This window comes from Marmota monax, unplaced genomic scaffold (genome assembly GCF_021218885.2).
Source record: "Marmota monax isolate L192 unplaced genomic scaffold, Marmota_monax_Labrador192_F-V1.1 WCK01_AAM20220418_F8-fsc00048, whole genome shotgun sequence".
In the NCBI taxonomy this organism is placed as follows: domain Eukaryota; kingdom Metazoa; phylum Chordata; class Mammalia; order Rodentia; family Sciuridae; genus Marmota; species Marmota monax.
Window position 1 is genome coordinate 6,610,508 of NW_026694895.1, and position 8,526 is coordinate 6,619,033.

Consider the following 8,526-nt stretch of genomic DNA (forward strand, 5'->3'; position numbering starts at 1 on the left):
TCTGTATATCACTCAACTTTTTCTAGGTAACTCTAAATCCAAAGATGATAAAAATAATAGGTAGTAATTACCACAGTAAAGTTACCATGCCTTCAAGAATCCCCAAATTTCCATTTTATTTCCCTAAACAAAAGCATGTTGTTTGGGCACCGTGTCTGGTAATATTTCCACCGCTGCTGATGCTAATGGCATTCCCTGTTGTTGATTGATAGTCATTTATTGGCTGCCTTTGTTTCTCTTTCTTACTAGCCTTTCATGGTTACTGAGCTTCTCCACTCTTGGTCCCAAACTGCTTCCCATTTGCTTGTATCATAGTACTCCATTTTCTCATACTTTCTTAGTCCCTTCAATGATGGTGACATCCTTTCAATAAGCCGACTTCCTATACATGCTCTGATCCGACGTTAGCTTTAAACCCTTTAGATATCTTTGCATTCAACATCACAGGCTTATTCTGGTCTCATTCTTTCTAAAAAGAGCAGTAATGGGGATGTAGCTGAGGGTACAGAATTTATGGAACATTCACTGAGATATGCGTTCAGTTCCTGGGGTTCAAAATTTATATTTTGGGTCCCTGGCAAGTGAAAGATAAAGAAAAAGTCCCCTGACTGCATTAGTGAGTTTAAATTTGGTGCAAAAGAAAAGGACACTGTCTAGACTATGTGGGTATGACCATGAAGTACGTAGGCAATGTCATTGAAAACAGGATAAATAGAGAGTTGGAAGGAAAGAAGGAGTGAACCTTGACGCTCCTCCTCCGCAAAGTGCAATTAGATGAGTGTTTTAAATTTGTGGTTTAGGATGTAAATATAACTATTCGTGCACTGTTATAGCAAAATCGTCACAGCCTCCTGTTGTTTTTCTGGTCACGTTCTCTGACCATGTCATTTCTGCATCTCTCTCAAACACCTAATTTTCCTATGGTTTTCATTTATTAGAAATTATTCTCAGGAAAGCGATTGTAATTAATCTCTACTTAGGCCAAGTAACTAACATCCAATCTCCTTCTATGTTCATTTGCATTTTAATGAAGTTCCAAGTACAGCAGGGTGTGAATGTTCAACTTGTTTCAACATGAAAATTTAATGAGTTGCTTTGATGCATTAACCCAATCTAGGATGAAGAATTTCTTTCTCCCCTCTCCCAACTCCCATGCAGAATATAAATATTTCCACTTATCCTGTACAGTGTTTGAAAACCTTGTCCTCCCTGTCATCCAGGAAAGAGAAAACAATGCCTAATGATGTGGGTTCAGGTTTTGAGCAGTTATTCAATTCTGTTGTGAAAGAAAAGAGGAAATGAGATATTTTTACCTAGGAAAGTACAGGTGGGTCATTCATGGGAAGGAAGAGAAAAGAAAGGAGTAGCAAAAGGAGTGTTGCTCTTGAAGTTTGCTGAGAAGTACCCCCTACCAAACTCCTAGGACACACTACCCAGGATGTATCTTGGACATACTGCCTCAGGAGCTGAGAGGGGATACACTGATAAAAGCTCTTTCAAGGGCTTGGAAGACTTTACCATCAAATGTTCTGCCTTCATGGATGAATGATCCCCCTCCCCCAATTTCTTCTTGATCCATGGGTCCAAGGCGAGCAGTGGCTCTTTTTTTTTTTTTTTTTGTGGCACTGGGGATTGAACCAAGGGCTTTGGTGCACACTAAGCAAGCACTCTACCACTGCATTATACCCCCAGTCCTTTTTGATTTTTATTTTGAGACAGGATCTCACTAAGTTGCCCTGTCTGGCCTCAAATTTGGAATCCTGCTTCAGCCTCGAGTAGCTGGGATTATAGGCATGGACCACCATGCCTGGCAGAGTGGCTCCTTTTGCACTGTTTCTCACTGGCTAAAACCCAGCAAGACTCTGCTTTTTGTAGTTGTAGCTCCTTTTGTGGTTGTTTTTGCATAAATTCTAATCCCATAAACCCCAGCGGCTAATAGACACCTAAAGGCTCAGGGGGGAGGGCTACACCTCTGAATGAGATGGGGCTGCACAGGGCAAACATTTACACACACACAGTGGCTTAGTGATGCCAGTGTTGTACAAACTTTTGAAAAGACTCTAAAATAGACTTTTAAACATCTACTAGAAAATGGGGAAGGTATTTAGAATTCTTTTGTGTGCTCACTCTCAGCTGACAGGAAAAAGGGCCACGTACCTGTAGACACAAGGAACAAAGAGAAAAGAGGGAAGGAAATGAGTTCTAAAGGATCACATGTTTGATTGTACTGAAAAACAGAAGAAAAATGCAACTCTTTGACACACAATATGAAAACTGAAATATTGATTATATTTTTGTCATCTTGGAAAGAAAAGGAAAAGGGTGGAGTTCCGTAAATTACAACATATGTTGATAGAGGACAATTTTAACATTGCCAGTAAAGACATGAAGTTACGATACCGGAATGCTCTACCCATCCCAGCATCTCCACATGAACTAGGATGGGAAATAGGCAATAAAAAATATTAAACTCATTCTGCTTGAGTAGGATTTAAAACAAATGGGAAAAAATTCAGATGTGTGGCATAGAACATGGTTAAAGAAATAAAATACAGCCAGGTGTGATGGTGCATGCCTGTAATCCCCAGTAACTCTGGAGATTGAAGCAGGAGGATTGCAAGTTCAAGAATTTCCTCAGCAATTTAGAGAGATCCTAAGCAACTTAGTGAGAACCTGTTTCAAAATAAATTAAAAGGGCTGGGGATGTGGCTCAGTGGTTAAGCACCTCTGGGTTCAATCTCTGGCACCAAAAAAGAAAGAAAGAAAGAAAGAAATGAAATAAATGTGACATTCTACTCTTTTATTCAATAATAAGTGCATTTTTTTTTGCAGGGCCAGGAAGCATTATGGGGCATAAATAGAACAATAGGAAACCTGTGGAAAAGTAAAATATTTAATAATTTTGTACACAAACAAAATAAGGTTCCTTCAAGTTTGGGGGAAAACAGATGGTAGAGGTCTGAAACTGATATTGGGCTTCCCATAATTATATGGTATGGTAGTTATTAGTAAACTTCAACAAGTATTTCTAGCCCTCTACCTTCTAGCAACACGGTAGAATTGTTCTTGTGGCCATCTGTGGTCACATAATTATTTTTGGACAACTAGAAGTGAGTAGAAAATATGTATGTTGTCTCAGACATGAGGATTTGATTGCTAATGATCCAGAATTCTCTTTCCCTGTGGTACGGAAGGAAATATTTTGTTACTCAGAACAATGTCCACATGGCCTGACTCTACCCCACCCTAATTGTGCTTATCTTTGAGAACAGGACCCTTGGACATTAAGAGTTCCTCTTCATGGCCAGGTGTGTTGGTGCACGCCTGTAATCCCAGCAGTTTGGGAGGCTGAGGCAGGAAGATCACAAGTTCAAAGCCAACCTCAGAAACTTACTGAAGCCCTAATCAACTCAGCGAGAACTTGTCTCTAAATACAATATTAAAAAGGGTTGAGGATGTGGCTCAGTGGTTAAGTATCCCTGGGTTCAATCCTTGATAACAAAAGAAAAAAAAAGGAAGTTCCTATTCATAACAGGGAGCAGTAGTGCACCCCTATAATGTCAGCTACTAGCTAGGCTGAGGCAGGAAGATCACAAGTTCAGGATCAGCCTGGGCAACTTAGTGAGGCCCTATCTCAAAATATAAAGGGCTTAATAATGTGTGTGTGTGTGGCTGGGGTGTAGCTAAGTGATAGAGCACCTGCCTAGCAAGCATGAGTTTCCGGGTTTAATCCCTAGTACCAGACACACAAAAAATTCCTCTTTATGATAATTGACTGAAACTTGCCAGACCCAAAATGGCCACCTTGATGACCTCTAGAGGACCTCAAACTTCATTATAACCCAGTTTCTAGGCTAAGTAGTGCACCTACCAGCTGCCAGGACAGGAAGCACTGACCATAAAAGGAGCCAAAGAGGTGGCCTTTGAGTTTTGGGAAATTTCTGCCTGTTACAAGAAAAGACAAGTATCATCCTATAATTTCCCCTCCTTTCTTTTGTGCTATACAGATGGCTTCCCTAACCTTAACAGGTCAAGAAATTGGGTTCTGAGCTAGGCTCTCTCTTCTTCATTCTTTGGCTACTGAATAATCTTGTGCTGTTGGCACTCAGCTTCAGTTTCATCGTTGGCTTCACAGGCACTGCATTAAAAAACGATCCCTTTCTGGGGAGTCTCTCTCTTAAGAGAGGGGCCAACGATAATCTTGAAAACTTCTATCTCCCTTTCTCCACCTCTATCTTCCTTTACTTTAGTCGATTATAAAGGCGGTCAGTGTGGGGGGCTTAGAGGTCGGGCTCAAATTCTATCTGCTATGCTATGTTTTGCTGTCCTTATTTATTTTAACCTGATTGTTTTTGGTTAAACTTTTTTTTTTTTTTTTTTTGGTAGTGAGGATTGAACCAAAGGGTGCTTTACCTGAGCCACATCCCCAGCCCTTCCTTTTATTTTTTATTTTAAGACAGGGTCTCACTAAATTCCTGAGAGTCGTGCTAAGCCGCAAATGTCGGCCTCGATCTTGAGATCCTCCTGCTTCAGCCTCTCCGGTAGCTGAGATTACAATCATGGGCCATTGTGCCCAGCCTCTTTTGCTTAAACTTTGACTCATTTTTCTTGTTGAGTTCTGCAGAGTAAGTATTACCTACATATGGTTTCAGGAAAAATTACAAAGATCATATATGATAGAGATACATGATTTGTTTGGAGCAAAGAATCAAATATACATTTAAAAGCAAATTTAAAATATGCTTACAAGTTTGCCTTTTAAATATTTTCTTTTTTTAATATTTGCTTTTTTATTTATAGACGGACACAATATCTTTATTTTATTTTTATGTGGTCCTGAGGATCGAATCCAGGGCCTCACATGTGCTAGGCAAGCGATCTACTGCTGAGCCACAACCCCAGCCCTTTAAATATTTTCTTAAATATTTTTTTTAGTTGTGGACCTTTGTTTTATTTTGTTTATTTATATGTGGTCCTGAGACTCGAACCCAGTGCCTCACACATGCTAGGCAAGCACTCTACCACTGAAGGACAACCCTAGCCCCACCTTTTAAATATTTTTAAAAAGTAGTTTGGAGCAGGGTGTGGTGGTTGTACTTGTCTGTAATCCCAGTGATTTGGGAGATTGAGACAGGAGGACCACAAGTTTGAGGCCAGCCTGAAAACTTAGCAACACCCTGTCTCAGAGTGAAAAATAAAAAAGGCTGGGGATGTAGCTCAGTGGTAGAGTACTTGCCCAGCATGCGCAAGACCCTGAGTTCATTCCTTAGTACTGAAATTTAAAAAAAGAAAAAAAAAAAAAGGTTCTGAAATATTAAGTTCAATGATCCTATATTGATAGAGGAAAAATATATATCATATGTTTTATATATGAAAAGGGAAAGTCCAGAAGAATATATACACAAATGCCAAATATCTTTTCATGGTTTAATTATGCTTTTATAGTTGTGTACTTTTTAATTTCTTCTTTTTTATATTTAAAATTTTTATTCAATAAATGTTATTTGTGTAATGCATAAAAAAGTTATGATTCATATAGATATATTTAAAGGCACTGTCTTAACTAACATAGCAATGAATCTGTAAAAATCGTGACCAAATAGATTATGCAAATTTTACAAGATCCTAAGAAAATTGAGTTTTGTATATTTAACCAGGTAAATGAACGATCGGATTACAGTCTTTCTAAGGACAGAGATTAGTCATTATGGTATCAAAGCCAAGTCATAATTTGGGCTGAGGTTGCATAGCACAGGTGGTTATTTTTGGAATTCTCTCCAGGCTACTTGAGATGTATATCTTGACCTTAACCTTAACTACAGATATTTAATTTTTCACAAATGTTTACTGAGGACATAATATATATTGAACATTATGCTGTATATTAGGTGGGGATATAAAGAGTAATAAAATATGATCCCAAAGAGTTCACATATTCATGTTTGGAAAGTTAACAGGTTGGTTTGATTCTTCACTTAGAAGTTCTGGAAAGAGGTTTAATTTAACATCATGCATTTCTCCATGGTCATTCCATATCTTCTGAGATGGTAAGAGGATAATCTACCAGGAAGATTTTTTGGTTTCAGTCCCCCCCACCCCTTTTTTTATATTGTGGATTGAACCCAAGGGCACTTAACCACTGAGCCACATTTCCAGCCCTTTTTTATATTTTTATTGAGATACAGGGTCTAAGTTGCTTAAGGCCTTGCTAATTATCAGCACTTTTGATACTAACAAGGCTGGCAAGAATAATTTTCATCTGCTGTACCAGAACCAATGGCTGTGTTCTCTAGTATTAGATATAAATTAGCCAGGCTGGGTGTATCTTTCTTCAAAAAATAATATAGTTGGATGCAGTGGCATAATCTGAGCTGATCAGGAAGCTGAGGGAGGCAGGCAGATCCCAAGTTCAAGGCCATCCCTGGCAAATTTGTGAGACCCTGTCTCAAAATATAAATTTAAAAAAGGGCTGGGGATGTTGCTCAGTGATGAAGTGCTTGCCTAGCATGGGCATAGCCCTGGGTTTAATCCCCACTATGGGAAGAAAAAAAAACAAAAACAAAAAAAGAATCTATATCATCTGGGACAGCCTCTTCTAGAGATGATTTCCTCTCCTTTTTCTTCTCTCTTCTTTCATGATGGTATAGTAATATCTTTGCACCTTCTTCCACTCTCTATTGTTCTTATAGTATAACTGATGGAACCAAGGGAAGGAGAGTAATCAGGCATATCTCCTAAATCTTCTTCCTCCTTATTACCAAGCATCACAAGTGAGTGAAGTCCTAGGTTTCATTTGTGATTCCTCTTTCTTTCGCCCATGTTTTCTGCATCCTGTAGTCTGCCTCCAAAACAAAATGGTGGTAGAGACTGTGAGATGATTATCAAACCAGATTCTGTTTCTACCTCGGCACAATCATAGATTCCATTTCCCTGTTTCCTTGCTGTTTTGTGCAGTCATGTGGCTAGATTCCAGCTTTTAAAATGTGAGTTAATGTGAAATATAACACTTTCAGACTAGTTCCATAGAAATTGCCCAAGGGTAGCTGCTCATTTCCATCTGGTGACTTAATGAGGACTTTTGAGGCCCAAGAGGAAAGTCAAAAGGCACAAACCAACAAAAATTCTCATTTTCTATATGACCAGACAGAGGCTGGTAAAAACATCAATCAGGAACACCAAACAAAATTCTACTGCATCAAACCACTGAGATTGGGATTTATTGTTACCCTGACACAATACCACTAACTGCTATGCCTGCCTCTGTTAATACCTGGTCCATGGCACTGTAATCTCTTGCTTGGACTTTCACAATAGCTTTCTATCTCCTTCCTCCCACTCTTGGTCCTTACAAGTCATTCTCTACATAGCAACCTGAATGTTCTTTTCAAGTCACAGAAGGCTCCTCAGTGGCAGAATGCATGCTCAGCATGCACTAGGCCCTGGGTTTGAATCTCAGCAATCGCCCTAACCCCCAAAAAGCAGAAATCAGATCTTATAACTCCCTGCTTAAAAATCTTTTAAGTTTTCCTGTAGCAGTAAAATAACATCAGTCTCTTAATACTGATTTCCAAATCTCCCAGACTCCGACTTTTGTCGACTTCTCCAACCTCACCCACCCTACTCTAGCTGGAGCATGCCAAACTGGTACCTACTGCAGGGATTTTATAGTTACTGTACCTTTTTCTGAAATGATCTTCCCCTTCACCTTCTCTCTTGTACTCACACTCAGCTTCATTACTGGGGATTACTAGGGACTGAACTCAGAGGCACTCAACCCCTGAGCCACATCTCCAGCTCTTTTGTATTTTATTTATTTATTTATGGCACTGGGGATTGAACCCAGAGCCTTGTGCATGAGAGGCAAGCACTCTACCCACTGAGCTATATCCCCAGCCCTTTTTAGTTTACTTTGAGACAGGGTCTCACTGAGTTGCTTAGCGCCTCACTTTTGGTGAGGCTGGCTTTGATCTCATGATCCTCCTGCCTCAGCCTCCAGAGCTACTGGGATTTCAGGCTTGCACCACAGCTCCTGAAACTTTTGTTTTTCTTATAGGACCTTACGTGTCAAAGTTTATTGGAGGTATAATTTACATACAGTCAAAGTCACTCTTTGTAAGAATTGATTTTATGAATTTTGACAAATACATTCTGTTTGATTACCGCCATCAGAGTCAAGATGTGGAGCCTTTCCATCAACCCTTTGTTCCCTCAGTATCACCCTATTTTAAACCTCTGTATCACATTCTCTACAATCTAGTATTGCTTTTATATATATATATATATATATATATATATATGCTTCCATTTCCATTTGTTAGGTGTCATCAATGTGTCATTGCTAGAGTAAAGGAGTCTTATCTCATGTTTCACTTCTGAGTTCACAGTGCCCCAAATATGCCTGACATATCATAAACTCTTAAAAAGTGTCTGTTGAAGGAAAGAAAGAAGGAGAGAGAGAGGGTGGGAAAGAAGGAAGGAAGGAAGCAAGCAAGCAATAGAGGGAGGAGATGACTTCTGTCTTCATAT